The 9,508-nt window shown below is 37.0% G+C and overlaps 1 pseudogene; it reads left to right on the top strand.

The window, feature by feature from the left end:
- Positions 1 to 9,508, top strand: part of LOC108298315 — a 26,100-nt pseudogene that overhangs the window by 6,440 nt on the left and 10,152 nt on the right.

Here is a 9,508-nt window from a genome sequence, read left to right as displayed (position 1 = left end):
CTACTCTGTTATCTTTTTTTTTTTTAGAAGAAGAAAGAGAAAAAGAAAGAAAAAGAATAAAAAGAAAAAGAAAAAAAAAACAAAGGAAAGGAAGAAAGAGAAAGAGGAAGAGGGAGAGAGAACAGGGTTGTTGCTTTATTGCCTGGACTGGAATACAGTCTAAAATTTGGTATGCTTGCAATTGTGTTTAATAATAGAGACATTAAAAAAATGAGGGAAGAAAATAATTAACAAGCAGCCAAGCAATATTTCATTTAAACCTGGAAATACGTGTGATGTAGAACGGATAAGAGGGTATATTTTGTGTCTTTAAAGTGGAGAGTTCTATGAATGTTAATTAAGTCTACTTGTTCCGGATCTGAGTTCAAGTCTTGAATATCGATGTTAACTTTCTGTCTCATTGATCTGTAAGTCTCCTACTATTATTTTGTGGGAGTCCAAGTCTCTTTATAAGTCTTATATATCTGGGTATTTCTGTATTGGGTGCATATATATTTAGGATGTTTAGCTCTTCTTGTTGCATTGATCCTTTTATCTTTATGTAATTTTCTTCTTTGCTTCTTTTGATCTCTGTTGCTTTGAAGTCTATTTTACCAGTAAAAATTGCAACTCCTGCTTTCAATTTATTTATTGTTGCTCTCCATTTGGTTGGTACATTTTTCTCCACCACTTTGTTTTGAGCCTTTGTGTATCCTTGCATGTGAGATGGATCTAGATGTAGCATACCAGTGGGTCTTGGCTTTTTTTTACCTGTCTGTGTCTTTGGATTGGGGGATTTAGTCGATTTAAATTTAGAATTAATAACAATATATGTGAGTTTGATACTGTCATTTAATGTTAGCTGGCTGTTTTGTCCATTGGTTGATGCAATTTCTTAATTATGTTGATGTTCTTTATTTTAAGAAAGGCTGATACTGGTTGTTCCTTTCTACTTGTAGTGGTTCTTTCAGAAGCTCTTGTAAAGCAGGCCTGGTGGTGATAAAATCTCTGATTCCTTGCTTGTTCACAAAAGATTTTATTTTTCCTTCGCTTATGAAGCTTAGTTTGGCTGGATGTAAAATTCTGGGTGGAAAGTTCTTTTCTTTAAGGATATTGAATATTGGCCCCCATTCCCTTCTGGCTTGTAGGGTTTCTGCTGAGAGATCTGCTGTGAGTCTGATGGGCTTCCCTTTATGGGTAACCTGACCTTTCTCTCTGGCTGCCCTCAGTATTTTCTCTTTCATTTCAACCCTGGTGAATCTGGCGATTATGTGCCTTGAGGTTGGTCTTCTTGAGGAATATCTTTGTGTTGTTCTCTGTATTAGCTGGAGTTGAATATTGTCCTGCCTTGCTAGGTTGGGAAAGTTTTCCTGAATAATATCCTGAAGTGTATTTTCCAGCTTGGATTGATTCTCTTCGTCACACTCAGGCACACCTATCAAACGTAGATCAGGTCTTTTCACATAGTCCCATATTTCTTGGAGACTTTGCTCATTCTTTTTTATCCTTTTTTCTCTAATTTTGGCTTTTTGTTTTATTTCATGAAGTTGATTTTCGACTACTGATATCTTTTCTCCTGCTTGATCAATTCATCTGTTAAAACTTGTGCATAGTTCGTGAAGTACTCGTGTTGTATTTTTCAGCCCATTAATTCACTTACATTCCTCTCTAAATTGTGTGTTATTGTTAACATTTCGTCAAACCTTTTTTCAAAGTTCTTAGTCTCTTTGCATTGTGTTAGAACAAGTTTTTTTAATTCCCAGAAGTTTCTTATCATCCACTTTTTAAAGCCTGCTTCTGCTAATGGAACACAATCTTTCTCCATCAGGCCTTGTTCTGTTGCTGATGAGGAACTGTGATCCCCTGTAGAGGGAGAGGCATTGTGATTTTGGGTATCCTCAGCCTTTTTAGGCTGGTTTCTTCCCTTCATTATAAATTTATCCACCTGTGGTCTTTATAATTACCGTCTTTATAGTTGGGTTTCTGAATGGATGTCCAACTTGTTGATTCCTGGCGCTAGAATCTGAGAAACCAACTGTGCCAGCCAAACAGCGGCTTTAAGATTGATGGTGATTTTCTGACTCTGCACCAAGAACCGCCACTCCAAGGAAGCGGCAAAACCGCCTCACCGGCCTCAAGAGTCATGCTGGTGACACGTTGGGGCTCCTTCACTGGGAATCTCCTGGTGCGTGAGCAACAAAAATTGATCTGAAAGTGTGGCGTCCTCTCGTTTTCTGCTCTTTCAGTGGGAGCTACAATCCCGAGCTGCTAGTGATCAGCCATCTTGGATCTCTCTTTGCTAATTCTTTTATGCCTGAGTATGGCTGTATATATCCGTTTCTAGATTCTCCAAAGAAAGGGTTTCTGAACTGCTACGTACACAAATCTCTTTACCTCCGTAAGTTGAATGTACATCTTGTCAACCATTCTGCTAGATACCTCCGTTTTTGTTTTAGAGCCAGATATTTCTCATGACAGCATATACTCCCATTCACTCTGGAATATCCAAACGCATCTTTTAGAAGAAACGTGTTTCCAACTCGCTAAATCTAAACATAGATGCAACTTCCTAATGTGAACCAACACACAGCAGAGCGGGTTGAAATATACGTTTCTCCTGTGTTTTAGACTCGTTCTTAATGCTAATTCTTATATTCCTGTATATGGCTGTAAATATCGGTTTCTATATTCTCCACAGAAAGGGATTCTGAACTGCTACATACACACATCAGTTTACTTCTGTAAGTTGATCGTACACCTTGACAACCATTCTGCTAGATAGCTCCGTTTTTGTTTTACAGCAAGGTATTTCTCATTACAGCATATACTCCTATTCACTCTGGAATATCCAAACGCAGCTTTTAGAAGAAACGTGTTTCCAACTCGCTGTATCTAAACGGACGTGCAACTTCCTAAGGTGAACCAACACAAAGCAGATCAGTTTGAACACATATGTTTCTCCTGTGTTTTAAATGTAGTCTTACTGTTAATTCTTATATGCCTGTATGTGGCTGGAAATATCTGTTTCCAGATTCTCCAAAGAAAGGGTTTCTGAACAGCTACATACACACATAAGTTTAACTCTGTAAGCTGAATGTGTGCCTTGACAACAATTCTGCTGGATAGCTCCCTTTATGTTTTACAGCCAGATATTTCTCATTACAACATATAGTCCCATTCACTCTGGAATATCCAAACGCAGCTTTTAAAAGAAACGTGTTTCCAACTCGCCGAATCTAAACATAGATGCAACTTCATAAGGTGAACTATGACACAGCAGATCAGTTTGAAATATATGTTTCTCCTGTGTTTTAAATGCAGTCTCACTCCTAATTCTTATATGTCTTTATGTGGCTGGAGTTATCCGTTTCTAGATTCTCCAGTGAAAGGGTTTCTGAACACACACATCAGTTTCACTCTGTAAGTTTAATGAATGCCTTGACAACCATTCTGCTACATACCTCCGTTTTTGTTTTATAAATAGATATTTCTAATTACAGCCTATAGCCCCATTCCATCTGGAAAATGCAAACGCTGCTTTTAGAAGAAACGTGTTTCTAACTCGCTGAATCTCAACATAGATGCAACTTCCTAAGGTGAACCATCACACAGCAGAGCAGTCTGAAATATACGTTTCTCCAGTATTTGGAAGCACCCTTACTGCTAAGTCTTATATGCCTGTATATGGCTGGAAATATCCGTTTCTAGATTCTCCAAAGAAAGGGTTTCTGAACTGCTACATACACACATCAGTTTAGCTCTGTAAGTTGAATGTACACCTTGACCACCATTCTGCTAGATAGCTCCATTTTTGTTTTAGAGCCAGATATTTCTCATTACAGCCTATACTCCCATTTACTCTGGAATAACCAAACGCAGCCTTTAGAAGAAACGTGTTTCCAACACGCTGAATCTAAATGTAGATGCAACTTCCTAAGGTGAACCAAAATCCAGCAGAGCAGTTTGAAATATTCATTTCCTGTGTTTTAGACGCAGCCTTACTGCTAATTCTTATATGCCTGTAAATGGCTGGAAATATATGTTACTAGATTCTCTAAAGAAAGTGCTTCTGAGCTGCTGCGTACAAACATGTGTTTAATTCTGTAAGTTGATTGTACACCTTGACAATCATTCTGATAGATAGCTCTGTTTTTGTTTTAAAGCCCAATATTTCTCATTATAGCCTATATTCCCATTTACTCTGGAATATCGAAACGCAGTTTCAGAAGAACGTGTTTCTTACTTGCTGAATCTAAACATAGATGTAACTTTCTAAGTTAAGCGAACACACAGCAGAGTAGTTTGAAAGATACGTTTCTCTGGTGTTTTAGATACAGTCTTATTGCTCTTTCTTAAATGCCTGTATATGGCTGGAAATATCTGTTTCTAGATTCCATTAAGAAAGTGTTTGTGGACTGGTGCATACACTCATCAGTTTAACTATGTCAGTTGAATTTAAACCTACACAACCATTCTTCTAGCTTTCTCAGTTTTTGTTTTAGAGCCAGATATTTCTCATTATAGCCTATACTTCCATTCACACTGGAATATCCAAACCCAGCTTTTAGAAGAAATGTATTTCTAACTCGCTGAATCTAAACATAGATGCAAATTTCTAAGGTGAACCATCACAGAGCAGAGAAGTTTGAAATATAGCTTTCTCCTGTGTTTCAGACGCAGTCTTACCGCTAATTCTTATTTGCCTGTAAATGGCTGGAAATATCTGTTTCTAGATTCTTCAAAGTGTTTATGAGCTCCTGCATACAAACATCAGTTTAACTGTGAAAGTTGTTTGTATACATTGACAGCCATTCTGCCAGATACTTTCCTTTTTTTTTATAGCCAGATATTTCTCAGTACAGCCTATACTCCCATTTAACTGTAATATCCAAACGCATATTTTCGAAGAAATGTGTTTCTACTCGCTGAATCTAAACATAGATGCAGCTTCCTAAGGTGAATGAGCACACAGTATTGCAGTTTGAAATATACGTTTCTCCTGTGTTTTAGACACAGTCTTCCTGCTCATTCGTATATGCCTGTATATGGCTTTAAATATCTGTTTCTAGACTCTCCAAAGAAAGGGATTGTGAACTTCTGTATACACACATCAGTTTAACTGTGAAAGGTGAGGTACACCTTAAGAACCATTCTGCTTGATAGCTCTGCTTTTATTTTTGAGCCAGATATTTCTCTTTACAGACTACATTCCCATTCACTCTGGAATATCCATATGCACATTTCAGAAGAAACGTGTTTCTAACTCGTTGAATCTAAACAGAGATGCAACTTCCTAAGGTGAACAAACCCACAGCAGAGCAGGTTGAAAGTTACTTTTCTCCTGTGTTTCTGATGCAGTCGTACTGTTAATTTTTAAATGCCTGTATATGGCTGGAAATATATGTTTCTAGATTCCATAAAGAAAGGTTTTCTGAACTACTGCATACATACATCAGTGTAACTATGTCAGTTGAATCTACACCTTTACAACCATTCTGCTAGGCAGCTCCATTTTTGTTTTAGAGCCAGATATTTCCCATTGTAGCCTATACGACCATTGACTCTGGAATATCCAATCCCAGCTTTTAGAAGAAACGTGTTTCTAACTCGCTGTATCTAAACATAGATGCAACTACCTAAGGTGAACAAACGCACAGCAGAGCAGTTTGAAAGTTACGTTTCTTCTGTGTTTTAGATGCAGCCTTACAAGTATATCCTATATGCCTGTATTTGACCGGACATGTCTGGTTTTAGATTCTCCCCAGAAAGTGTTTCTGAACTGGTGCATACACACAGAAATTTACATCTGTAAGTTGAATGCTGACATTGAAAAGCATTCTGGTAGATAGCTTCGTTTTCCTTTTAGAGCCAGATATTTCTCTTTACATCCTATACTCCCTTTCACTCTGGAATATCCAAATGCAGCTTTTAGAAGAAACGTGTTTCCAACTCGCTGATTCTAAACATAGATGCAACTTACTAAGGTGAACTAACACAGAGCAGAGCAGTTTGAAATATACGTTTCTCCTGTGTTTTAGATGCAGTCTTACTCTAATTCTTACATGCCTATATATGGCTGGAAATATCTGTTTCTATATTCTAAAAAGAAAGGGTTTCTGAACTGCTACATACACACGTCTGTTTAACTCTGTAAGTTGAATTTACACCTTGACAACCATTCTGCTACATAGCTCCGTTTTTGTTTTAGAGCAAGATATTTCTCATTACAGCATATACTCTCATTCACTCTGGAATATCCAAACGCTGCTTTTAGAAGAAACGGGTTTCTAATTCGCTGAATCTAAACATAGAAGGAACTTTCTTACGTGAAGTAAGGCACAGCAGAGCAGTTTGAAATTACGTTTCTCCTGTGTTTTAGACACAGTCTTACTCTAATTCTTATATGCCTATATATGGCTGCAAATATCTGTTTCTAGATTCTAAAAAGAAAGGGCTTCTGAACTGCTACATACACACGTCTGTTTAACTCTGTAAGTTGAATTTACACCTTGACAACCATTCTGCTACATAGATCCGTTTTTGTATTAGAGCCAGATATTTCTCATTACAGCATATACTCTCATTCATTCTGGAATATCCAAACGCTGCTTTTAGAAGAAATGAGTTTCTAATTCGCTGAATCTAACCATAGATGGAACTTTCTTACGTGAAGGAAGGCACAGCTGAGCAGTTTGAAATATACGTTTCTCCTGTGTTTTAGGCTCAGTCTTACTGCTAATTGTTATATGCCTGTATATTCCTGCAAATAACCGTCTCTAGATTCTCCAAAGAAAGTGTTTCTGAACTGCTACATCCACACATCAGCTTACCTCTGTAAGTTTAATGTACAGCTTGACCACCGTTCTGCTAGATACTTCCAGTTTTCTTTTAAAGCCAGATATTTCTCATTACAGCCTATAATCCCATTCACTCTGGAATATCAAAACTCAGCTTTTAGGAGAAACGTGTTTCCAAATCGCTAACCGTAAACATAGATGCAACTTCCTAAGGTGAATGAACACAGCAGATTAGTTTGAAATATCCGTTTCTCCTGTGTTTTAGATGCAGTCTTACTGTTTTTTCTGATATGCCTTTATATGGCTGGATATATCAGTTTCTGGATTCTCGAAAGAAACGGTTTCTGAACTGCTACATACACACATCAGTTTAACTCTGTAAGTTGAATGTACATATTGACAACCATTCTGCTAGATAGTTCCGGTTTTGTTTTAGAGCAGGATATTTCTCATTACAGTATATAACCATTTCACTCTGAAATATCCAAGCGCAGCTTTTAAAAGAAACGTGTTTCTCACCCGCAGAATCTCAACAGGGTTGCAACATCTTAAGGTGGACAAACACAGATCAGATCAGTTTGAAATATACGTTTCTCTTGTGTGTTAGACGCACACCTACTAGTAATTCTGATATGCCTGTTTATGGCTGGAAATATCCGTTTTTGGATTTTCCAAAGAAAGGGTTTCTAAACTGCTACATACACACTTCATTTTAACTCTGTTAGTTGAATGTACTACTTTGAAAACCATTCTGCTAGATAGCTCCGTTTTTGTTTTAGAGCCACATATTTCTCATTACAGCATATACTCCCATTCACTCTGTAATATCCAAACGTAGCTTTTAGAAGAAACGTGTTTCTAACTCACTGAATCTAAACATAGATGAAACTTACTAAGGTCAATGAACACACAGCAGAGGAGTTTGAAATATATGTTTCTCGTTTGCTTTAGACACTGTCTGACTGCTAATTCTTATATGCCTCTATATTTTTGGATATAACCTTTTCTAGATTCTCTAAAGAAAGTGTTTCTGAACTGCCATATAGGCACATCTGTTTAAACCTGTAAATTGAATGTACAGCTTGATAACTATTCTGCTATTTAGCTCCGTTTTTGTTTTAGAGCCAGATAGTTTTCATTATGGCTTGTACTCCCATTCACTCTGGAATATCCAAACGTAGCTTTTAGAAGAAATGGGTTTCTCACTCGTTGAATCTGAACATAGATGCAACTTGCTAAGGTGAGGAAACACACAGCACGGCGGTTTGAAATATATGTTTCAGCTGCGTTTAGATGCAGTCTTACAGTCTTCCTGCTAATTCTTATATGTCTGTATATGGCTGGAAATATTTGTTTCTTGATTCCATTAAGAAAGCGTTTGTAAACTGCTGCATACACACATCAGTTTATCTATGTCAGTTTAATCTAAACCTTGACAACCATTCTTCTAGATATCTCCGTTCTTTGTTTTATAGCCAGATATTTCTCATTACAGCCTATACTTCCATTCACACTGGAATATCCAAACCCAGCTTTTAAAAGAAACGTGTTTCTAACTTGCTGAATCTAAACATAGATGCAAATTCCTAAGGTGAATGATCACACAGCAGAAGAGTTTGAAATATACTTTCCTGCTCTGTTTTAAACGCAGTCTTACCACTAATTCTTATATGCGTGTAAATGACTGGAAAAATCTGTTTCTAGATTCTCAAAAGAAAGTGTTTATTAGCTGCTGCATACAAACATGAGTATAACTCTGTAAGTGGATTGTACACCTTGACAATCATCTGCTACATAGATCCGTTTTCGATTTAGAGCCAGATATTTTTCATTACAGCCTATATTACCTTTCGCTCTGGATATCCACACGCAGCTTTTAGAAGAAACGTGTTTGTAACACGCTGAATCTAAACATAGATGCAAGTTCCTAAGTTGAACAACCCCACGCCACAGCAGTTTGGAAGATAAGTTTCTGTTGTGTTTTAGGTGCAGTCTTACTGCTAATTCTTATATGCTTGTTTATGGCTGGAAATATTTCTATCTAGATTATTTAAAGAAAAGGTTTCCTAACTGATGCATACACACATGAGTTTAACTCTGTAAGTTGATTGTGCACCTTAACAGCCATTCTGCTAGATAGCTTCGTTTATGTTTTAGAGCCATATATTTCTCCTTACATCCTACACTCCCATTCACCATGGAACATCCTAACGCAGCTTTTTGAGGAAACGTGTTTCTAACTCGCTGAATCTAAACATAGATGCAACTTCCTAAGGTGAACAAACACACAGCAGAGCAGTTTGAAAGGTACGTTTCTCCTGTGTTTTAGACACCGTCTTACTGCTTATTATTATATTCCTGTATAAGGAAATATCTTTTTCTAGATTCTCCAAAGAAATGGGTCTGAACACATCAGTTTAACACATCAGTCATAAACACATCAGTTTAACTCTGTAAGTTGAATGTACTACTTTGAAAACCATTCTGCTAGATAGCTCCGTTTTTGTTTTAGAGCCACATATTTCTCATTACAGCATGTACTCCCATTCACTCTATAATATCCAAACTTAGCTTTTAGAAGAAACGTATTTCTAATTCACTGAATCTAGACATAGATGAAACTTCCTAAGGTCAATGAACACACAGCAGAGGAGTTTGAAATATACGTTTCTCCTGTGTTTTAGATGCAGTTTTACTGCTAATTCTTATATGTCTGTATATTCCTGGAAATA

The sequence above is a fragment of the Cebus imitator genome, unplaced genomic scaffold (assembly GCF_001604975.1).
Source record: "Cebus imitator isolate Cc_AM_T3 unplaced genomic scaffold, Cebus_imitator-1.0 Scaffold933, whole genome shotgun sequence".
Classification (NCBI taxonomy): Eukaryota; Metazoa; Chordata; class Mammalia; order Primates; family Cebidae; genus Cebus; species Cebus imitator.
This window is presented reverse-complemented; position numbering and strand designations above follow the sequence as displayed.